Source organism: Stenella coeruleoalba (assembly GCF_951394435.1).
Source record: "Stenella coeruleoalba genome assembly, chromosome: 9".
NCBI classification, from domain to species: domain Eukaryota; kingdom Metazoa; phylum Chordata; class Mammalia; order Artiodactyla; family Delphinidae; genus Stenella; species Stenella coeruleoalba.
In genome coordinates, this window is record NC_137155.1 from 68,067,884 (window position 1) to 68,093,288 (window position 25,405).

General features: G+C 39.3%; 1 long non-coding RNA gene across 6 annotated transcripts in view; it reads left to right on the forward strand.

Annotated features, from left to right (window-relative positions):
• The window catches only part of LOC307191222, a 132,569-nt gene that overhangs the window by 86,152 nt on the left and 21,012 nt on the right, over nucleotides 1–25,405 (forward strand). For 4 of the 6 annotated variants that reach the window (XR_013829644.1, XR_013829645.1, XR_013829647.1 and 1 more), the window contains exon 2: nucleotides 24,854–24,886. This is a non-coding gene — a long non-coding RNA (uncharacterized lncRNA). Of the gene's footprint in view, nucleotides 1–24,853; nucleotides 24,887–25,334; nucleotides 25,385–25,405 lie in introns of all 6 variants that reach the window. The other 2 variants (XR_013829646.1, XR_013829649.1) reach the window with 1 other exon arrangement.

Consider the following 25,405-nt stretch of genomic DNA (forward strand, 5'->3'; position numbering starts at 1 on the left):
GCTTCGACTGCATAGATTTTAAGAAAAATTCTTTTGGCGTACTCCTGACAAATTGCACATTGTAATACATATAATAACAAAAGTATACCACATGTATTTAAAATACTAGGGTATGTGTTTTATAAACAGCTATACAGTCCACAGCATTGGCAGAATGCACAGATAAGATACATGTGTTCTGTTTTTGCTCTGTTGCACTAGTAAATTGCTTTTGAAATGCAGGTATGGGTCATGTAAGAGGGTAGAGAAGCTATACCAAAGGGTTGAATTTTACCAATTATCTGATATCTCTAAGAATTGATGGGGCTTCCCTGGTGGCACAGTGGTTAAGAATCCTCCTGCCAATGCAGGGGACACGGGTTCGATGCCTGATTAGGGAATATCCCACATACCGTGGAGCAACTAAGCCTGTGTGCCACAACTACTGAGCCTGCTCTCTACAGCCTGTGAGTCACAGCTACTGAGCCCACATGCTGCAACTACTGAAGCCTGTGCGCCTAGAGCCTGTGCTCAGCAACAAGAGAAGCCACCATGATGAGAAGCCCACGCACCACAAGAAGAGTAGCCTCCGCTCGCCACAACGAAAGAAAGCTGGCATGCAGCAACGAATACCCAACACAGCCGAAATTAATTTATTAATTTAAAAAAATCAACTGATTAAAAAAAAATTGATGAGGGACTTCCCTGGTGACACAGTGGTTAAGAATCCACCTGCCAGCTCAATATCAAAAAAACAATGCAATCCAAAAATGGGCAGAAGACCTAAATAGACATTTCTCCAAAGAAGATATACACATTGCCAACAAACACATGAAAGGATGCTCAATGTCACTAATCATTAGAGAAATGCAAATCAAAACTACAATGAGGTATCACCTCATACCGGTCAGAATGTCCATCATCAAAAAATCTACAAACAGTAAATTTTCTCCACCCTGGAGACGGGTAGAGAAACAGTAAATTTTCAGTAAAAAATCTACAAACAGTAAATTTTCTCCACCCTGGAGAGGGTGTGGAGAAAAGGGAACTCTCTTGCACTATTGGTGGGAATGTAAATTGATACAGCCACTGTGGAAAACAGTATGGAGGTTCCTTAAAAAAGTAAAAATAGAACTACCATATGACCCAGCAATCCCACTACTGGGCATATACCCTGAGAAAACCATAATTCAAAAAGAGTCATGTACCAAAATGTTCATTGCAGCACTATTTACAATAGCCAGGACATGGAGGCAACCTAAGTGTCCATCGACAGAAGAATAGATAAAGAAGATGTGGCACATGTATACAATGGACTATTACTCAGCCATAAAAAGAAACTAAACTGAGTTATTTGTAGCGAGGTGTATGGACCTAGAGACTGTCATACAGAGTGAAGTAAGTCAGAAAGAGAAAAACAAATACCGTATGCTAACACATATATATGGAATCTAAAAAAAAAAAAGGATATGAAGGACCTAGGGGCAGGACAGGAATAAAGACACAGGCATAGAGAATGGACTTGAGGACACGGGGAGGGGGAAGTGTAACATGGGATGAAGTGAGAGAGTGGCATGGACATATATACACTACCAAATGTAAAATAGATAGCTAGTGGGAAGCAGCTGCATAGCACAGGGAGATCAGCTCTGTGCTTTGTGACCACCTGGAGGGGTGGGATAGGGAGGGTGGTAGTGAGATGCAAGAGGGAGGGGATATGGGGATATATGTATACATATAGCTGATTCACTTTGTTATACAGCAGAAACTAACACACCATTGTAAAGCAATTATACTCCAATAAAGATGTTAAAAAAAAAGAATCCACCTGCCAATGCAGGGGACACGGGTTTGATCCCTGGTCCAGGAAGATCCCACGGGCTGCAGAGCAACTAAGCCTGTGTGCCACAACTACTGAGCCTGTTCTCTAGAGCCTGTGAGCCACAACTACTGAAGCCCACACACCTAAAGCCTGCACTCCGCAACAAGAGAAACCACCTCAATGAGAAGCCCATGCGCCACAACAAAGAGTAGCCCCTGCTCACCGCAACTAGAGAAAGCGTGTGTGCAGCAACGAAGACCCAACGCAGCCAAAAATAAATTAATTAATTAAAAAAAGAAAAAGAATCGATGAAATACATTCCATTGATGCTTGGAATTCCTTTCAAATGAAAATGCATAATCAGTCTTCCTTGCTTCTCTGAAGAGAGAGCAGGTATCAAGGTTTCTCTCTTGACAAGTCAAGGCTAATTTCACTAGATGGATTTATGCAAATTGATATTTTAGATGAAGATATCTAAAGTCAAGGTCAAGACCACACCCTGAACTGCATTTGGTTTCAGAGGGCAAATGGGAACTCCAGAATCATTTGTTTTCATCATTATTTTGCTGCCCCCACAATACACGTCATAATCAAATTCAGTCTCAGCAGAGAAGGTTGACCATAGCTCCCTGATTTGTAATGGTACCTGACTCTAGAATCAAGGTATATCCATATGACAAACATGCTCCGTCCCATCCCCCTCCTTGCTGTCAGTCATCACTTCATTCCTGTTCAGGAAAGTAATGCCAAGCTCAGTTATTTGAGTTGTTTTCTTAATTAATTGAGGTTATGTGATCATAAAGATTTTGGCAGCAGTGGCTAGAACAGACTTAGTAATGATGATCTATTATGACCAGGTGGACTCTTTGACAGCTGATTTTTACCTGACAATGTGTGTAAAGCCTTTAATTAGATAAATATAGCTAACAAGCTGACCTCACCATCTGCTGTCATTTCTCTTCCTGGGTAGAGCATATTATGCTCTATGAAATGTTAACGCTGTTTAGTGCAGGCCCCTTCAAGCAGCCCTGCACAGAACTTACAGTTCATCTATCAGTATAATCCAAGGTTGCCTACGTCTCAACTTATTTATGGCCCCCTAACCAGAAAACAATTTTCCAAAATCAGTTGGTGGAGATCTAAACAATTCCATTCTTGCTCCAAACCCAAGGAAGTAAATTAAGCCCTTTTCTCTTTTATCCAGTCAATGAATCGCTGCACATCAAAGAATTCTGAAGCTTGAAGTGCTTGCTTTGCTGTGATAACTGGCGCCAGCTATGGTGACATGGCATAATAATGGCAGTGAGGCAGTGAGACAACAGGCAGAGTAGTGGAGCTGCTGTACCTGACTCGGGTCCTTTTCAGGACTAAGCTGTTCATTTCCCCAGCTGCTGGGAGTCTGGGCAGGGATGGCTCACAGATGTGCTCTCCCACCTCCCCCAGGAACTGCCCTTAGTCAAAGGCAAATGCCTGGCTCTGTTACATGACCTCTGCTACAGAGGTCCCCATGGGATCAGTTCAGGCTCTTTGGCAAGATTATCTCAGCTCAACTTCTCCCTCTGCCTAATCTTGCTTCCCTTACCCCTTACAACATTGTTCCTGAGTTCCCCAATAAAATTCTGCACCCAAATCTCTTTCCCAGAGGCTGTTTCCTGGACACCCAAGCTATAACATACAGTTAGGTCACAAGGCCTTGCTTGCAGAAAAATGTTGGACTTGTACCAGGCTGATTTTGTTTGTTTGCCGTAAGACTTTCTCCACATTTTTCTGTCTCCTCCCTGTGGGTAAGAGAGATTGTGGCTTTATTATGTGCTTCATTATGGATAGAGTATGGTGAGGGCTATATCTTATCTGGATTCACACACACTCTCCCAATGCATAAGTCGTATCAGATACAACTAAAGCACTCGTGCATTCAGTCAAGGATTTCAAGGGCACAAATTGACCTTGGAATGTCTCCTGTCTACATCTTGTCCGTTTCTATGGCGCATCCCTCTATTTCCTCCCTCCCCGATGGTCACCTACTCAAACTCCTAGTAGCTCTCCTAAGCTATAGTTTTGCTCCCAATAGAGTTTGTGTATTTTGTGTGCTTCAAGAGTTCGGTTTTTGGCAAACTAAACCTAAGATGCTTCTAAGATATTCAAGAAGAGATTTCAAGTAGGCTATTTGATCAAGCAATCGTGAACTTGGAAAAGAAATGCTGATGTTAGTATAAAAGTGCTATATGAAACCATGGGAACGGGTTGAGGATATTCTAGGGAGAGAGGAAAGACAGAGAAGAGAAATTAGGATGAGCTTGAAATCTCCTTTTAGAGACCTGGCAGAGAATGTAGGGCATGCAAAGGAGACTGAGGAAGAACAGCCACATAGAGAAAATTAGGAGGTGGTGGTATGCTGGGAGCCAGAGTGCTTCAGGAGGCCTGGGGTGGTCAACTGAGGGTTTTTTTAATAACAACTTTATTGAGAAATAATTCACATACCATAAAGTTTACCATTTTAAAGTATACAATTCAGACCCTTGAGCATCCATTATCACTATCTAATTCAAGAATATTTTTATCCCACCAAAATATCAATTGGCCTATTCTGGACATTTCATGTCAATGGAATCATACAATATGCAGTCCTTTATCATTAACTTCTTTCACGTACGTTTTCAAGATTCATCATGTTTTAGCATTATCGATACCTTCTTCCTGTTTATTGCCAAATAATATTTTATCACATAAGTATACCACACTTTATCTGTTATTAATCCGTTGATGAACATTTGAGTTGTTTGACTTTATGGCTATTACGAATAATGCTGCTAGGAACATTAATATATAAGTTTTTGTGTGGATATGTGTTTTCAGATCTCTCAGGTATATTTGGAAGTGGAATTGTTGGGTCATACAGTAGCTCTAGTTTAACTGTTTGAGGAACGGGTAGACTGTTTTCCAAAATGGCTTCACTATTTTATTATTTACACTATTTTACTCTCCCCAGCAGCAGTGAACGAGGGCCCCAGTTTCTCCACAACCTCATCAACATTTGTTATTGTCTGTCTTTTTGATTATGGCTATCCTAGTCTATGTGAAGTGGCTTTGATTTGCATTTCTCTGAGGATTACTGATGTCGGGTATATTTTCATGTGTTAATCGGCCATTTGTCAACCTTCTTTGGCGAGATCCTTTGGCAGATTTTTAATTGGGGTATTTGTCTTTTATTATTGTAAGAATTCTTACAGTCTCTTACCAGATATATAATTTGCAAATATTTTATCTCATTCTGTGGGTTGTCTTTTCACGTTCTTAGTGATGCACTTTGAAGCATAAAAGTTTTTAATTTTGATGAAGTCCAACTTAACTGTTTTTAATTTGGTTGCTCGTGCTTTTGGTGTCATGGTCAACTGTGCTTTGCCTGCTGGGAGAGATCAGGTAAAGCAAAGACAGAGAAATAGCCACAGGTTTGGCAACAGGAAGTCATTTGTGACCTTGGAAGAAGGTTTATAAAATGCTGAGGTTGAACTCCTGCTGGAGTAAATTGTGAAGGACTAAGGAGAACACCTAAGCCAAGTCCTGGTCCAGAAGTCCATGGAGTATAAGAGAAAACAGCCTCCACTTGACAGGGCTGCAACTTGCAAGGGCGATGTCCTGAGGTGTCAACTTTTTACTTAAGAGAGAGAGTCAAGGGAATGTTCAGGAAACAGGTTAAAAACATAAGACAGTCTGTTGATCAGTGTTGGAAAGTTAGAGAAGGCACAGGAAAGGGTTATGGGGCTGTGGTATGACTGGTAGATTGGGCCACTTTGAAAGCAAGCCTGAATGAATTCTAAATGTATCCTTTGTCTTTGTGTCACAAGACCAAGACTCAAAATTCTGAGACGATCCATCCAGTTAAAGAGACCTCTTTCTTCCAGGGAGCAGAGAGAAATAAGGTCTAGCACTCTTGGCTTATATAGTGGGAAACTGAGTACTACCTCCTACCAATACTACCCACAATGGAGGCATCCACAATTGGGAATGGAAATTGGATTCTGGGTTGCTATTCCTCCCCAAACAAAAAATACATAGACTATTTGTTAAATTTTTGTGTCTACTTTAAAAGAATGCTTTAGATAAAATTCTCTTGGCTAAGTGACAGAGATTCAATATAAGTCAAATTCACATATAAATATCTGATTTGCTGTCACTTGTAACTATAGGCTTAGTCTAGATGGTTTGAGGTATGAATTAGATCAGCCTAGATTGTGGGGGGAGAGTGTAATCTTCAAAAGTATTTTTAAGGCATCATATGTTCCTGGAGTTAAAGTATTTTCAACCCATGCATCCACATATAAAGAAGATTCATTGAAAATAATCTTTCCTGTATATGTAAAAATATGCTAGGCATCTGCTTTGATTTTTCCCATTCTACCTATGGCTGCTTGCCGCAGTATAAAAATCCAACAAGAAGCGCTTGGCAAACATGGTTTAATTTTACTGACACACTTGCATCAATTCTCTAATTTAAATTCTACATGTGCTGGTTAGGGTTTAGCCTAAGCTGCTTAAGTTCTGTGGATTAAATTGGATTTTTTTTTTTCCTTTCTCCCCACATAATAATCCAAATATTCAAGGATGGGTAAATGGCTCTGCTCCATACTAGTAATGTTTACTCTCAATGTGTGGTTTCCATCTCCAGACCCAAGGCCACTGCTATAGCTCATCCCATTTCCAACTGGCAGTAAGGAGGAAAGGCTGTGGTCCAGGGCAAGCAACTTGTCTTTACATTAGAGTTGCCCCAGAATTTGCATTTGCCCCAGAATTTACATCACTTATGATCACATCCCATTGTCCTGAATTTAGTCACATGGCTACTCCTAGCTGAAAAGGAGGCTGAGAAATGTCTTTGCCATGAGCCCAGCTAAAAGAAACAAGTTCTAGTCCTCAAGGAAGAAGGAAAAAATGGATACTAGTTTAGCAACCTTCACCAAATCAGGGGACAGCTAATGTGTGAAAGTTTACCAGTTTTTCCACAGTTAACTCAATTCTTGTTACAATAAAGTGCAGAGAAGAATGTCCTACTGAACAAGGAAACTCTTCCTGTCTACTCTTTAGAGGGAAGAAACAATTAAGCATTAGCATCAAGAGCATGGGAAATCTCTGGGTTGATAATTCAAGTTTTGTTATGTACTGGCTCTGAGACTTTGAGTAAATGACTTCACTTTTCTGTGCTTTATTTCCTCATAAGGATGATAGAAATGAAAAATGCTTGGAACGGTGCCTGGGTTATTGCAAGCATTCAGTTGATACTAGTTTATATTCTAGCAGCCACTGGGGGTAATTAATTGCTTTTTAGCTAACATTTTTAATTATTAAAATATCCTGAAACTGCTGTTTGTATTAATATGAACATATAGTGGGCTCCTAACAATTGTGAATGAATGGATAATAAGTCACTAAGACCAGGGAAACCCAGAGGTCAAAGTAAAAACAGGGCTTTATTTTCAGAGTCTGTCTTCTGAACAGCTTCGGGGAGTGTGGTCTGGTTGTAATTGATAAGGAAAATAGGAGTCTTTAATTCTTTCCAGTGCTGTCTTGTCTGATTAATACCATGATTTATGGCTGTAGTTCCATGGGGGAAAAATGATCTCAGCATTTAAGCTAGTAATTCCACATGTGACACAGATGATCTGGACACCTCATGGTAGAAAATAGGAAAGAAGCTTAATGTAAAATCCAAGCTTTGAGGCCTTTTGTGGTCACCTCTGCTACTCAGAATCCACTCAGGCCTTATGGGCACCACATCCTGGGTTTAATGCATGTATCTGGTTGATCAGATGTTTCTGGGATCATTATATCTCATGGGGTTCCCAAGGCTCTGAAACTAAGCTGCTTTGGGCTTTTTTTTTTTTTTTTAATAGGGAGAGGAAACAAACATTTTCATCTTCCTATTGCTGTTTTTAGTGGAATATCAACATTCTGGGGGGTCATATTTGAAGTGATGACTAGTCAGTAAGAAAGCACTGGAGCATGAAGAAATGCATAAGAAAAAATGGTACAAAGAAATGGCAAATTGTCATCTAGAGACTAAAAATATAGGTGGAGGGGCTCACTTAGGACCAGTTCATGAAGAGAGATACCTCTGAGATTGTACCTCCATGGGCTTGAGTCAATAAAAGTTCATTTGATTCACTGTCAGGTCTTTGGAGATAGAAATGTTTGAAAACTTGGCTCATTTCCACTGAAGAAGAGTTTTTCAGCAATTCCAAACAAGGGTCCCAGAGTCCAAAACTTCCTGTGATGAATCTATCAAGGTGTTATAAAGAAACTTCCCAAATGTAGGTTAAGGTCTGAAGAAGTCTACTTTACAGTGTGTATCAGTGAGTGAGCCAGGAAACTCCACCTCATTCTCCCCGCCACTCCCGCCTCCCAGAAATTCTGACTCTACAGAATAGGAGGAATAATTGAGTATTCTGACCAATGGAAAATAAAAGCTCTCTAAAGACATGAGCAATAGTATATTTGGGGTAGGAAATTGTATTAGTCTTCAAATAATAAAACATCAAAAGTAAAGTATTCCAAGAAAGACTGCATCAAGGGCCATTACAGCAATCTACATTAGAACAAACATTAGTGTTATATATTGTGCTGTGTTTTGATTTCTGACTTTCACTTCTCCTTAACATCAACCACTCCCTTCCACTGCATCCTATGGACTGCTGATCCCCCAGAACTGCTCTGAAATAATCCCCAATACTCTACCCTTGGCCCACCACTTCCTCTCCTTCCAGTTCTCACTCCTTCCACATCCTCTCTTTGGCTTTATCTAAACCTCCAGTCACATTCCTCCAAGTCTGTTAGACCTCCACAGTTTTTACTTCCTTCCCTGCCTGGCCTAGCCCAATGACCCTTTGCTTTACATGTGTCTTTGGGCTTTGGTCTTTCATGCCCTACTAATCCTCAACTATGATGAACCAGGATAAAGGCAACTTTCATCCGCCTTCCTGGGAGCTAGACCTTGGCCACTGAATGCCCTTGGAGAAAGTTACAAAATTGCACCAACTGGTGCTATCACAAAATCAGGATCTCTAATTTCAGTGGGCCCTCCACTGCCTGGTGATTCTTATAGGTATTTAAGCATCACTGACTCTAACAAATTTGGCCAAAACTTCGCAACTCTCCTCAGGCCTACTTTACCAACTCACTGTCCTTACTCTCAGTAAATAATTCTCTTCCTGCTACATGGATAAAAGAGGGCCACTAGTAGTAAACTGTATAAACTCCTGCTACATCTCTACTGTTCTATATTCAGCATCAAGAGTTCGAGATGAATAGGCATCCCTCCTTTTCATCCACCCTCTGGATTCCTTCTCATCCTCAGGAACATCTTCACCTACCCTATAGGCCAAAGATTTCTCTCTCAGATGTATTCTGTTGCAGACAGATCTGTTCTGTTTGTCCTTCCTGCTTCTCCACAACTCTGCCTTAGGTCAGTCTGACCTTCCTGCAAACCCCCAAAGGAGCCCCTAGCTGGTCTTCCAGCCTCCTCCATTCTTTGCTTCTTCCAGTCTATCCTCCTCACCACTGTGAGTAATCTTGCACAGCAATCTTTCTAAAACATAAGTCTGAGCATGCTTTCCTCTTGCTTGAAATCATTTAGAGGCTCCTCATCACCACTAGAAAAAATGTCCCAAGATCCCTGGCATGACAAACCATGCTTTTCATAACCTGTCCCTGCCCACCTCTTTAGCTCCATCTCTCTACTCTTGGTTTGCTACCAGGTGCTCCTGCAGTCAGAGTCCACTTAGCATCCCCTAAACACTACATGCTTGCTCCCAGGTCTCTGTTGTGCAGGTTTCTCTTCCTGGAATGTCTTTTCCCTGTCATGTCATTCCTGGTGGCTCTTCAAGTCTTTGATCAAGAGCTACCACCTCTGTGATGTCTGCTCTGTCCCACTTTACCCCAGTACCCCCTCACTCTAGGTTAAATGCCTCAAAACTACCATAGCCTCAAATGCCTCAAAACTACCATCCTCCTCATGATTCTTTTATAGGCCTCATCATGCCTTATCATTTATTCATCATTTTAGCTAGTTAGTTTTTACAGAAGTAAATCAATCATAGAAAAATGTAAAATACATATAAGCAAAAAGAGAAAAACCCAAACCTAAAATTCCTCTACCTAGATTTAATCAATACTAACTTTTGGGCATATACGCTAGAATATATTTCCAAGTATGTATGTGTAAATAATTATTTGATAATGGGCTTATATTGTATATATTATACTACACTTTTTTTAAAAAACGTATTTATTTATTTATGGCTGTGTTGGGTCTTCATTGCTGCTCGGGCTTTCTCTAGTTGTGGCGAGCAGGGCTACTCTTTGTTGTGGTGCATGGGCGTCTCATTGCAGTGGCTTCTTTTGTTGTGGAGCACAGGCTCTAGGCACGTGGGCTTCCGTAGTTGTGGCGCACAGGCTCAGTAGTTGTGACTCGCGGGCTCTAGAGTGCAGGTTCAGTAGTTGTGGCACACGGGCTTAGTTGCTCCGTGGCATGTGGGATGTGGGATTTTCCCTGACCAGGTATCAAACCTGCATCCCCTGCATTGGCAGGCGGATTCTTAACCACTGCGCCACCAGAGAAGTCCCTGTACTACCCTTTAAAAATAAACATTTTATATCATAGTTTTTGAGTTAGCAGTGTTATAAATATATTACCATGTCAAAAAAAATATACACATCATAATTATTAATAACTGCTGAGAATTAGTGTATGCATATTTTATTAAAGCTATTCCCTACAGTTAGCCATTTAGAATATTTCAAGTTTTTATTATAATCAGTGTTGCAATGATTATGCATAAATATTTGTGTACATTTCTGATAAGGGTATTTTCTTAGAATAAATTTTTAGAAGTTCAATTTCTGGATCAAGGAGAATTTTAGAGAGTGTTGGTAGTTATTTGCCCAATAGGAAAACCATCTTTTGTTTAAAGATTGGTCTATTTCTCTTCCTTCCCATCAGGGTAGAGACTCCTACAAGCTGGACACATTGTCTTGTTATTTTCTGTGTCCCCAGGACCACACTTGGGAGTATCACTGCCTCACATCAAGCATGTCAGATTCATGCCATCTGGCTGATCGCCCCTTTCTAGGAATAAGAAAACACAAAACAGGTCAAGATCATTAGCCCTAGACAAACTTAGTTCCAGTGTTTTCATGGAAATAAATCAACCCCACAGTATGATAAACAGGGTATTTGAACCTATGTTTTGAATGGGATATATATCATGTAAATTCTGCATCTATGGGCCTTGCCACTCCTTTGGTGATTAATCACTTGTGCATGCTCTCCATGGCACTTCTTGTGATTTTTTTTTTACTAGTTAACATACATACCTCCATTTTTTTCTCAATTAAGAATAAATTCCTGGAAAATGCAGATGATTATACTTCTTTGTATGCCTGTAAGTTTGTGCCCTCAGTAGGCCCTCAATAAATAGTTTTTAATTACCCCAGTACATCTAATCTTGATCATGAAACTGCTAGGGGGAGGGACATGGGCCTCATTCTGCTAATGTTTTCACCCCTCATAAAGGGCCAAATAAGAGAATTAACTGCCTTTCACAGTGAGCCCTCAGCACACTCATTAAATATAGTTGGAGGTGACTCTCTGCTCAGCGTCACTCACGGGTGGTAATGAGTGGATGGTCTTGCCTGAGGCAGCTGGTGGGCATTGCTAGGAGTCACATAGGAGGTCAAGGACAATTTCAGCACCTCAAAATAAATGCATAGTTACTGTTGTCACCCAGCCCCCACCCTTCAGCCCACTAGTTTCTTCACTATGTTCCTAATACATATATATATATATATATATATATATTTTTTTTTTTTTATTTTTTTATTTATGGCTGGGTTGGGTCTTTGTTGCTATGCATGTGCTTTCTCCAGTTGTGCTGAGCGGGGACACTCTTCGCTGCGGTGCATGGGCTTCTCACTGTGGTGGCTTCTCTTGTTGCAGAGCATGGGCTCTAGGCACATGGGCTTCAGTAGTTGTGGCACGTGGGCTCAGTAGTTGTGGCGCATGGGCTTAGTTGCTCTGCAGCATGTGGGATCTTCCCGGACCAGGGCTCAAACCTGTGTCTCCTGCATTGGCAGGCATATTCTTAACCACTGTGCCACCAGTGTTCCTAATATTTTATACATCTGACTTGAACAAATTTTCTGAATAACACACAGCCTTCCACCAATTTAAAGACTATGGGAATGTTCTTTAAAAGCCAGTAGCAGGAATATGGGAGCCATTACCCCCTCAACAGGTTGCTCAAGTGCTTTTGACTTGAAATCTGCAGCAATCAAGCACTCAAGGTTCAAAATGAACCCCACGATCTTAGTCTAGAAAGTCTTTGAAATCACAGGTGAGCATGATGAGGTAGAGAGGAAGAAGTAAAACAGGTTGAAACTTACTAAATAACATAAAATTACTATTAAGAGGCTACATCTCACTAAATACATGAGGTCAAGGTGATAACTAATCAGCTCATTTCTGTAAATTTTGACTTTTATTTTTTAAATTTTTTAATTGAAGTATATAGTTGATTTATGATGTGTTAATTTCTGCTGTACAGCAAAGTGATTCAGCTACACACATGTATATATCTATATAGATAGATAGATAGATACATTCTTTTTTAATATTCTTTTCCATTATGGTTTATCATAGGATGTTGAATATAGTTCTCTGTGCTGTACAGTACAACATTGTTTATGCATTCTATATATAAAAGCTCACATCTGCTAACCCCAACCTCCCACTCTATCTCTCCCCCAACCGCCTCCCACTTGGCAACCACCAGTCTGTTCTCTTTGTCCACGATTCTGTTTCTGTTTCATAGATAAGTTCATTTGAGTCATATTTTAGATTCCACATATAAGTGATATCATATGGTAATTTTAGATTCCACATATAAGTGATATCATATGGTATTTGTCTTTCTCTTTCTGACTTACTTCATTTAGTATGGTAATTTCTAGTTGCGTCCTTTTGACTCTTGGATTAAGAGTATTAAAAGTAGTTTCTGGGGACTTCTCTGGCAGTCCAGTGGTTAAGACTCTGAGCTTCCAATGCAGGGGGGATGCAGGTTTGATTCCTGCTTGGGGAACTAAGATCCCCCATGCCATGCGTCCAAGAAGAAAATTAAAAAAGGTATTTTCTGCATCTGTCCCATCTTATTTCATCAAGAGTAATGGAAGCCCCAGCCCCTAGTCACCTACCCACACCCAAACAATGCTCCACTCAGAGAACTGGGCCTCCACCTTCACTCCTCTTACCCTACTTCTCAGCTTTTGAGGTTTCATGAAGCAGTACAACAACAACAAAAAAATGGGGGGACAGTGATAAGGTTGTTACCTTTTAATTGTGCAAGTAAAGATACTGCGGGGAAAAAACCTCATCTACTACCACTAACAGTTCAAAAACAGAATACTGTAATACCCTAGATAAAGAAGATCCCACAAAAAGTTCTTCGCAAGTTAAGACAATTGGAAATTTAAGCCAGTATATAAGCCAAATATATTTTTCTCATTTTACAAAAAATGTGTGAAAACTTCATAGTGGAGCAACATTGGCGTTTGAGGAGTTCCATTAGTCCGCGCTGGTTTGCTTGCCACTTTTCCCAACCACACTCCTTTCTTTCTGTTTCCAGTCTATTGTTCTGGGCCACCACTCTCCTGCTCCCCTCCCCAAGTACTTCTCCTCCTCTGCTTACACATCTTTTTTCTTGAAGCCCGTGGTGCACTGATTCTATTGTGGGCCAGTACCCCTTTTTCTTGCCTCTTAACTCTATTTCTCCCCAGCCCTCTCCTTTAAGTTGCATCCCAGATATCCTGATTACACCCCATTACCAGGGGACCCCAGCATTACTGAGTAGGAGGAATCAGTCTATCCCACTCACTTCTGGGAGATTGATGAACTTGACCAGATCCAGGCCTGAGGCTGCTCCTGCTTCTCCTGATCCAGGATTTACCCATTTCTAGATGATACTCTAAGTTGGTTGTTCCTTGGCCTTCTCGTCTAATTCCATTGAAACTTAAAAATATATATAAATAACTATTTGTTCATAAATTTAGAAAATTCAAAATAAAGACGTCACCCATAATTTCACTCCTTAAAACAACTATTACTAGTATCACTTTGGTGTAGTTTTTAAGTATGCATCTTTGAAAACACTGCTGTAATCATAGTTTGCATATACTTTTATTTATTTATATCTTCGTTAATCAATTATACTCCAATATAAATAATGTTGTGTTAATCTCCTGTGTACAGCAGAGTGGTTCAGTTATACATATATATGTATCTATTCTTTTTCAAATTCTTTTCCCATTTAGATGATTACAGAGTATTTAGCAGAGTTCCCTGTGCTATACACACACACTTTCACTCCTGTGGGACAACTTCTGTTGTATAATTGTTTTCCAGTTTGTGGGTTGCCCACCTGGCATATATGAAATTTGATTTTATCGCGATTGTGACTCTCCTACTGTCTTGTTGTGGCTTCTTCTTTGTCTTTGGATGTAGGGTATCTTTTTTGGTAGGTTCCAGCACTTTTCTGTCACTGGTTGTTCAGCAATTGTGATTTTGGTGTTTCTGTAAGAAGGAGTGAACTCACATCCTTCTACTCTGCCATCTTGTCTCCTTCTCCTATACCACCAGTGTGCATATACTTTAAATCTTGCTTTTTTTCATTTCAAACACTATTAGTTTTTCCTTCTTGTTCCTATTCCTTAAATACATTTTTCAAATTAGCATATACCATTCCTTTTTTTAAAAACATCTTTATTGGAGTATAATTGCCTTACAGTGTTGTGTTAGTTTCTGCTGTATAACAACGTGAATCAGCTATATGCATACCTATATCCCCATATCTCTTCCCTCTAGCGTTTCCCTCCGACCCTCCTTGTCCCACCCCTTTAGATGGTCACAAAGCACTGAGCTGATCTCCCTGTGCCGTGCAGCTGCTTCCCATTAGCTATCTATTTTACATTTGGTAGTGTGTATATGTCCATGCCACTCTCTCACTTTGTCCCATGTTACACTTCTCCCTCCCTGTGTACTCAAGTTCATTCTCTATGTCTGTCTTTATTCCTGTCCTGCCCCTAGGTTCTTCATAATCTTTTTTTTTCCCTTAGATTTCATATATATGTGTTAGCATACAGTATTTGTTTTTCTCTTTCTGACTTACTTCACTCTGTATGTATAACTCAGTTTCCTTCCTTTTTATGGCTGAGTAATATTCCACTGTATATATGTGCCACATCTTCTTTATCCATTCATCTGTCGATGGACACTTAGGTTGCTTCCATGTCCTGGCTATTGTAAATAGAGCTGCAGTGAACATTGTGGTACATGTCCCTTTTTGAATTATGTTTCTCATGGTATATGCCCAATAGTGGGATTGCTGGGTCGTATGGTAGTTCTCTTTTTAGTTTTTTAAGGAAACTGCATACTGTTCTCCATAGTGGCTGTTTCAATTTAGATTCCCACCAACAGTGCAGGAGTGTTCCCTTTTCTCCACACTCTCTCCAGCATTTATTGTTTCTAGATTTTTTGATGATGGCCATTCTGACTGGTGTGAGATGATATCTCATTGTAGTTTTGATTTGCATTTCTCTAATGATTAGTGATGTTGAGCATTCCTTCATGTGTTTGTTGGCAATCTGTATATTTTCTTTGGAGAAATGTCTATTTAGATCTTCCCATTTTTGGATTGGGTTCTTTGTTTTTTTGTTATTGAGCTGCATGAGCTGCTTATAAATTTTGGAGATTAATCCTTTGTCAGTTGCTTCATTTGCAAATATTTTCCCCCATTCTGAGGGTGGTCTTTCGGTCTTGTTTATGTTTTCCTTTGCTGTGCAAAAGCTTTTAAGTTTCGTTGGTCCCATTTGTTTATTTGTGTTTTTATTTCCATTTCTCTAGGAGGTGGGTCAAAAGGATCTTGCTGTGATTTATGTCAGAGTGTTCTTCGTATGTTTTCCTCTAAGAATTTTATATATAGAGTCTGACCTTACATTTAGGTCTTTAATCCATTTTGAGTTTATTATTGTATGGTGTTGGGGAGTGTTCTAATTTCATTCTTTTACATGTAGCTGTCCAGTTTTCCCAACACCACTTATTGAAGAGGCTGTCTTTTCTCCATTGTATATTCTTCCCTCCTTTATAAAAGATAAGGTCACCATATGTGTGTGGGCTTATCACTGGGCTTTCTATCCTGTTCCATTGATCTATATTTCTGTTTCTGTGCCAGTACCATACTCTCTTGATTACTGTATCTTTGTAGTATAGTCTGAAGTCAGGGAGTCTGATTCTTCCAGCTCCATTTTTCTTTCTCAAGATTGCTTTGGCTATTTGGGGTCTTTTGTGTTTCCATACAAAGTGTGCAATTTTTTGTTTTAGTTCTGTGAAAAATGCCACTGGTAGTTTGATAGGGATTGCATTGAATCTGTAGATTGCTTTGGGTAGTATAGTTATTTTCACAATGTTGATTCTTCCAATCCAAGAACATGGTATATCTCTCCATCTGTTTATTTAATTTATTTAATTTCTTTCATCAGTGTCTTAAAGTTTTCTGCATACAGGTCTTTGGTCTCCTTAGGTAGGTTTATTCCTAGGTATTTTATTCTTTTTGTTGCAATGGTAAATGGGAGTGTTTCCTTAATTTCTCTTTCAGATTTTGATCATTAGTATATAAGAATGCAAGAGACTTCTGTGCGTTAATTTTGTATCCTGCTACTTTACCAAATTCATTGATTAGCTTTAGTAGTTTTCTGGTAGCATTTTTAGGATTCTCTATGTATAGTATCATGTCATCTGCAAACAGTGACAATTTTTTGTCTTCTTTTCTGATTTAGATTCCTTTTATTTCTTTTCTTCTCTGATTGTTATGGCTAAAACTGCCAAAACTATGTTGAATAACAGTGGTGAGAGTGGGCAACCTTGTCTTGTTCCTGATCTTAGAAGAAATGGTTTCAGTTTTTCACCATTGAGAATGATGTTGGCTGTGGGTTTGTCATATATGGCCTTTATTATGTTGAGGTAGGGTCTCTATATGCCTACTTTCTGGAGAGTTTTTATCATAAATTGGTGTTGAATTTTGTCAAAAGCTTTTTCTGCATCTGTTGAGATGATCATATGGTTTTTATCCTTCAATTTGTTAATATGGTGTATCACATTGATTGATTTGCGTATACTGAAGAATCCTTGCATCAACTTGATCATCGTGTATGATCCTTTTAATGTGCTGTTGGATTCTGTTTGCTAGTATTTTGTTGAGGATTTTTACATTTATGTTCATCAGAGATATTGGCCTGTAGTTTTCTTTTTTTGTGACATCTTTGTCTGGTTTTGGTATCAGGGTTATGATGGCCTTGTAGAATGAGTTTGGGAGTGTTCCTCCCTCTGCTATGTTTTGGAAGAGTTTGAGAAGGATAGGTGTTAGCTCTTCTCTACATGTTTGATAGAATTTGTTTGTGAAGACATCTGGTCCTGGGCTTTTGTTTGTAGGAAAATTTTTAATTACAGTTTCTATTTCAGTGCTTGTGATTGGTCTGTTTATATTTTCTATTTCTTCCTGGTTCAGTCTCAGAAGTTTCTGCATTCTTAAGAATTTGTCCATTTCTTCCAGGTTGTCCATTTTATTGGCGTATAGTTGCTTGTAGTATTATCTCATGATCCTTTGTATTTCTGCAGTGTCAGTTGTTACTTCTCCTTTTTAATTTCTAATCCTGTTGAGTCTTCTCCCTTTTTTTCTTGATGAGTCTGGCTAATGGTTTATCAATTTTGTTTATCTTCTCAAAGAACCAACTTTTAGAGTTACTGATCTTTGCTATTGTTTCTTTCATTTCTTTTACATTTGTTTCTGATCTGATATTTATGATTTCTTTCCTTCTGCTAACTTTGGGGTTTATTTGTTCTTCTTTCTCTAATTGCTTTAGGTGTAAGGTTAGGTTGTTTGAGATGTTTCTTGTTTCTTGAGGTAAGAGTGTATTGCTATAAACTTCCCTCTTAGAACTGCTTTAGCTGCATCCCATAGGTTTTAGGTTATTGCGTTTTCATTTGTTTCTGGTATTTTTTGATTTCCTCTTTGATTTCCTCAGTGATCTCTTGGTTATTTAGTAGCATATTGTTTAGCCTCCATGTGTTTGTATTTTTTACAGTTTTTTCCTGTAATTGTTATCTAGTCTCATAGGGTTGTGTTCGGAAAAGATACCTGATATGACTTCAATTTTCTTAAATTTACCAGGGCTTGATATGTGACCCAAGATATGATCTGTTCTGGAGAATGTTCTATGAGCACTTGAGAAGAAAGTGTATTCTGTTGGTTTTGGATGGAGTGTCCTGTAAATATCAATTAGGTCCATCTTGTTTAATGTGTCATTCAAAGATTGTGTTTCCTTATTTATTTTCATTTTGGATCATCTGTCCATTGGTGAAAGTGGGGTGTTAAAGTCCCCTAGTATTATAGTGTTACTGTTGATTTTCCCTGTTATGGCTGTTAGCATTTGCCTTATGTATTGAGGTGTTCCTATGTTGGGTGCATAAATATTTACAATTGTTATATCTTCTTCCTGGATTGATCCCTTGATCATTGTGTAGTGTCTTTCTTTGTCTCTTGTAATAGTCTTTATTTTAAAGTCTATATGAGAATTTTTATATCTGATATGAGAATTGCTACACCAGTTTTCTTTTGATTTCCATTTGCATGGAATATCTTTTTCCATCCCCTCACTTTCAGTCTGTGTGTTTCCCTAGGTCTGAAGTGGGTCTCTTGTAGACAGTCTGTAGACCGGTCTTGTTTTTGTATCCATTCAGCCAGTCTATGTCTTTTGGTTGGGGCATTTAATCCATTTACGTTTAAGGTAATTATTGATATGTATGTTCCTACTACCTTTTTCTTAATTTTTTTGGGTTTGTTATTGTAGGTCTTTTCCTTCTCTTGTGTTTCCTGTCTAGAGAAGTTCCTTTAGCATTTGTTGTAAAGCTGGTTTGGTCATGCTGAATTCTCTTAGCTTTTGCTCATCTGTAAAGGTTTTAATTTCTCCATCAAATCTGAATGAGATCCTTGCTGGGTAGAGTAATCTTGGTTGTAGGTTTTTTCCTTTCATCACTTTAAATATGTCCTGCCAGTCCCTTCTGGCTTGCAGAGTTTCTGCTGAAAAATCAGCTGTTAACCTTATGGGGATTCCCTTGTATGTTATTTGTTGCTTTTCCCTTGCTGCTTTCAATATTTTTTCTTTAATAATTTTTGATAGTTTGATTAATATGCCTTGGCATGTTTCTCTTTGTGTTTATCCTTTATGGTACTCTTGGTGCTTCCTGGACTTGATTGACTATTTCCTATCACATGTTAGGGAAGTTTTCAACTATAATCTCTTCAAATATTTTCTCAGACCCTTTCTTTTTCTCTTCTTCTTCTGGGACCCCTATAATTCGAATGTTGGTGCATTTAATGTTGTCCCAGAGGTCTCTGAGACCGTCCTCAATTCTTTTCATTTTCATTCTTTTTTCTTTTTTCTGCTCCCTGGCAGTTATTTCCACCATTTTATCTTCCAGGTCACTTATCCGTTCTTCTATCTGAGTTATTCTGTTACTGATTCCTTCTAGAGTATTTTTAATTTCAGTAATTGTGTTGTTCATCACTGTTTGTTTGCTCTTTAATTCTTCTATATCCTTGTTAAATGTTTCTTGTATTTTCTCCATTTTGTTTCTGAGATTTTGGATCATCTTTGCTATCAGTACTCTGAATTCTTTTTCAGGTAGGTTGCTTATTTCATCTTCATTTGGTCTTGTAGGTTTTTACCTTGCTCCTTTTTCTGTAACATACTTTTTGTTGTTTTTTTTTTTTTGGGTGGATGGTGCTGTATTCCTGTCTTACTGGTTGTTTGGCCTGAGACATCCGGCACTGCAGTTTGCAGGCAGTTGGATAGAGCTGGGTCCTGGTGCTGAGATGAGGACCTCTGGTAGGCCTTACTCCTATTGATATTCCCTGGGTTCTGAGGTTCTCTGTTAGTCCAGCGGTTTGGACTCAGAGCTCCCACCACAGGAGCTCAGGCCCAACCTCTGGCTTGGGAACCAAGATCCCACAAGCTTTGTGGTGCAGTAAAAAAAAAAAAAAACGGAAGAAAGGAGCAGTACAATATCAAAGAATTAAAAACAAAATAAAATTAGATAAAAAATATATTAGGAAAAATAAAAGTATAATTGAAACAATTGCAACAAGGTAAAATAGAACCACAACAGAAAAAAGAAAGAAAAAAAAGGCAGGGGGAGAACAAGCCAAAGGAGAGATCACTAACAAAGTATAAAGAATAAAATAAAATTAGAAAAATAAGCTTATTAGGAAAAAGAAAAATATAAAAGAATCAACAACAATGAATCAACAAGGTAAAATATAACCTCAATCTAAAAGAGGAATAAAGAGAAGAAAAAAAAGAAGAAAAGCCTTGGTTATGGGGGCAGAGTTTAGGTGGGGGTTGGGACTTAAGCAAGCCCCGTGTTTTGGGTGGGGTGGAACCTAGGTGGGTTGGAGGGTGACGTTTGAGCATGGGGTAGGGCCTCTGCTTAGGACCTGCGCAGAATGGGAGAGGCAGCACCTTGAAAGGAGGGCCTCTGGACAGTGGGTTTCTGGAGTTTGGAGGTAGGGCTCTGAGTGAGGGTGTGTAGGTGGGGTTTAGGCCCAGCTTGTTGGAGGGTGTCTCCGAGTGTAGAAGTAGGGTCCTGGGGGGGGGGTGTAAGAGCGGGACTTGGGCTCTGTGCAGCAGGAGGGAGGCTCCGAGGGCAGAGGATTAGGCCCAGGAGCCCAACAGGCTTCCTGGTGCCTAAGTGGACAGGGAAATCGCTGGCCCCATTCCCTTCTATTCCTTCATTCCCTCCCCCACTGTCTCCCCCAGGGTCTCCCCCATCGCCACTGGACCCCTAACCATGGGTGGTAGGTGTAGGAACTCCTTTCCTCCCCCAACCACCCCTCAGGGGTCCTGGTCTGGAGGTCTGGCCTTTACTTTTGCTCCCCCTTCCTTCCCTCCCACTCCCTCAGGACCCACATGGATGGAGGGGGCCTCGGTGGGCAGAGGATCAGGCCCGGGATCTCAACAGGTTCCTGGGTGTCCAAGTGGACAGGGGAAACATGGCCATGGTGACTTTTGATCCTCTGACCTCCCAGTGGTTCCCCAATTTCCCCCTTTGGGCGTGGGATCCCTTCCCCTCCCCCACCCGCCCCTCAGGGGCACCAGTCCCATCCCTCCTCCACTTCTCCTCCCTCTTCACTCTCCCCATGCCCCACGTCCTACCCAGTCGCTGGGGGTTCCTCCCGTCCCCTTAGGTGTCCGTGGTCCCCCACCGGTGCCCTAGTTGTGAGGAGATGTGAATTCTGCATCCTCCTAGTATGCCATCTTGACTCCACCCCCCCATTCTTTTGATTGGATGTTATATTTTATGTAGCCATCTCCATACTAACGTTTCTATGACTTTAAATTTTTGCCTGTTGTTTCCCCATATACCCATGTTGCCTTTTGAATTATTTTCTTCTCATAGATTTCCAGTCATGAGTTACAGCTCAAAGGACATGACCATTTTTTAGATTCTGGATCCATACTGCCAAATTGCATTTCAAAAAGGTTATCCTAATTTAGTGCCACCAGCTAGATCAATGAGGACAACTTATCACCATACTCTTCCCAGAATTGGGTGCTGTCATTTTATACATATAGCTAATTTTATAAGTAACAAATGTTACTTTATTGTTGTTTTCATTTGTTTTTCTTTGATTAGTAGTTCAGTTAGTTATTTTACTATGTTTGTTTATGGTTCATTTTTTGTAAATTATTTATTTGCCTATTAGCATATTTTCTCCCTTCCTTTCCAATACTTATGTCTCTTAACAGTCTTAATTATTATTTTAAAAGATCAATTTAGGTGAATTCTTCATAAGGATATTAACATTGTCATATATGGTGCAAATTTTTTTTAGTCTGTTTGCTCTTTCATCTTGGCTATATTTTTCTCTTACATAAGTTTTGAAATTTCATGCCAACTTGTAAATTCTTAAGCTCAGACAGTTGCCTTACCAAGAGGAATAAAAAAGGGAGAAAAGAAAAGTTAACTGAAGTTGGTAAACATTTAGTTATATTTGTTCTTGTCTTCAGGCCCAGCCATCAGATCAGTTGCATTAATTCGATCAAAGGTCACAGCCAGATTCCCCCTCACTTCCTCATAGATAGGGAAGGATTCAGAGGGAGGTGAGGTGGGGTCAACTCATGGGTAGAGAGCATAATCCTGATGAGGGGAGCCCCTTCTTCTGGGTTTGGAACAAGGACTTGGGTAAGTTGTAGGTGGTGAGGCAAGAGGTTGAGGTACAGTGAGGGGAGGGATGATGGATGTACCAGGAGACCCTCTGCCAAGTTTCATTACAGGCTTGAAGTTCTTTTAATGCTGTGTATTTACCTTTTTTAAAAGAATTAATTATTTTCTAATAAGCTAATTTTCTCCCTCTTGGAGGGAAATAATGTGGGACTGTCGCCTCTTGTCAGTCACGCTAAGACCTGTGTGTGCTTTTTTCAGGATGAGAAAATTCACATTATTGACACAAATGGAACTTGTAAACTGGGGATATGTGCAGAATTCTTTTCAGACCTGTCTAAAAGTTGTTTCTATTGGCTGCTTAGTGCTGCTGCTAACGAACAAAGAGGAGCCAGCCCCTTAAACCTATTGCAAATGACTTAACAGATGGGCTTTACTCATGAATGGAATTAAAATTTGCTTGTATTACTGCCAACCACTTCTCCCAGAGGAGTTTCATATAGGACCAGAAACTCCTCCCCTTCACTTCCTACTATCTGCCACATCCATGCCTTTGAAGTAGAAATCTCCTGGCAAACTCTGCATGTGCTTCGCAAAGAGCTCCAAATCCACATCTGTTTTGGATTTGGAGGGGAAAAAAAATAAGTGAAACCAGTGTGGTGGTATCTGAATGAATGTTGTAGAAATCATTTTTAAAAATCTCTTAAAGTATATCACAGTCAAATACGCATACAGTTGTTTAAACCATTGTGAAAAACAGGAGTTTCCTGCAACATTCCTGTCCTGCAGCCATTTTCACTCCAGAGGGGCCATCATTTTCAAGTTATTTCTTAACTTTTGCTCTTTTATCTAAATTAAAGTATATTAAATTGCTACTTTTTGCTTGTCTTTAAATTTTAGGCATTACTGATTGACATCCCTATATGGAAGATGAGAATTTGTTATTCTCCATATACAGATTCCTTCCTTACCCTCATCCTTCCAATATAATTTGGAGTTAGACCAATATATATTTTGCATTTCCATGACTATGTAAATATTACGTATAGCTGACCCCCATGGTATACTATAATTACGTTACTTATCTAAACATTTTTGTTTCTTTTTTCTGGAGTTCATTTTTTCCCCCTTGACTTGCATAGCTTTCCAGGTACCTCTCTTATCCATCCCTCAACTATCTTACAAAAGTATAATCTCCTCTCGGTAAATTGAAACACATCAAGCATTTCATTAGCCTCATCTTCTTTGGGACATTGCACTCTGGCATTTATTATGGTTGCTCAGGTCAGTGCCCTCACTTCTAGGTTTTTTGGCTTCTTCACTGATTGTGAATGACAGGGGTAAACTGGATAAGTGAGATGGTACTTGTGTTCAGAATGTTGGGGATTTTCTAGTATTGTATACAAATAGAGAATCTAAAATGCCTTCCTAGCAAGCTCTTCTCTGAGATGAAGTATTTTCAGTAGACGCTATACTGTTAGTGCCTGTTACTTTAATGTTGTCTCATTTCTCCTTTTCATTTTCTTTGTAGGTTATCAACTTCCTTACACACAATTCTGTAAAATACTTACCTGGTTTAGTAACATTTTCTCAAAGTTTAGGTAAGGTAGCAATATTTTTTTCCCACACGGCAAAAAATCACTCCATCAATATCCAATCTTGGAAAAATATTGCTGGTGGCACTAAAATTGGTACAACTCTTTTGGGAAATAATTTGCCAGTATGCAAGGTAACTACAAAATCATCCTTCCCTTGCCTTTGCAATTTTAGTCTAGGACTCCATGCTAAAGAAGTAACCCAAAACATGGAAAAAGCTGTATGTCAGAAGAGTCCCAGTGGTATTATTTGTAGTAGTGAAAAAGTGGAAACGATATCATGTCCATTAATAGGGGAATGGCTAAGTAAATGGTGGGAATATATACTTCGCTTTTTATGTACATGTAATAACATGAAAACACTTACTGTAACGTTAAACAAAAAATAAGAGTAGTCCATCCAGGTACACCGTGATTAGCACTATGTAAAATACACATGTTGAAAACTGAAACCATCTACTCTATACAGCTTATGTCTACATGAACATGACCTCACTATTCCAATGTTTGCTGGCATAACTTTACTCTTCCAGGAGTCTCTCTGCCAGGTAAATAAGTTTATTTTTCATAACGTAATTTCTCAACAGACCCATCAAATTGTCAATAGAAAGTATCAGTTAACAGAACCCCTCAAACTTGCTGTTTCTAACCAACCCTCAACAATTATATCATGATCTTTACCCAATCTTAAGGTCTGCTCATTGAAAGATCTACCGTAAACAAAACTCCAGAATTTCAATAAAATCTGATTTTGCCCTTGCCTCTCTAAGACACTGCCAAAGCTCTGTTGAGGTGGTGCTCCCCCTTATGGCAGTGGGCAGTGATCTCAGCCCTGTATTATCATTAGATTGTGTTGGGATACGTGGGAAACCAGCACTCAGCAAAGGAGGAAAACTATGCCATATATGCATAAAGAAAAAGACAAAAGGAATATGTAAAAATAATAGTTATGTTGGGGGATTGGTATTCTGTCAAATTTTCAAGTCTTTTGAACGGTATCCTTATGTAATGAGGACAAGGTTTATTTCATTCAGTAACTAAGAATTTATTTATTCTGATGATAAAGCCATCTTTAATGTGTAAAGATCAAATAAAGGCAAAGCTGTGTAACTTGTTATGTTCTTTGTTGTTTTGTAGAGAAAATATCAATCTGAAGAGAAGACTACTAAGGTAGGAAAAGAAGCTATTCATATTGTAATGAGACTTGTAGAATCGAAAGACTCGTGGGTTCAGTGGTAATGAAAATGATCCCCAAATGCTCTAAAAATCACTTAATTTTGAGAAATAATCAGGAAGACATGGACATGACCTTTAAATGGGTTTTGGTATTTAATGGAAGAGAGGCTTTAGACAGGGGCTTGCTTAGCACTGAGTGACATAAATGTTGTAAATCTAACATAGCATTGACGCATCTCACAAAATTAAAAGCCGGGGTTTATTAACAGACTTGGTAGTCAGTGGATTTTGCAGCGTTAAATGTATTTCCTATCAATCAGTCATTTTATGAAAATCAGGAGGAAAGCAGGCAGGCAGATAGTTTGCCCAACTGGCAAAAGCAGCACTCAACTAACTATTCCTTTTGTACACTGGGCAGTTATTTACACAGCTTCTGTTCCAGGTAAAGATATGCTGATGACAGGAATAAACACAAATGTCAAGATTAATCAGGTAATTTTATTTAATATTTAC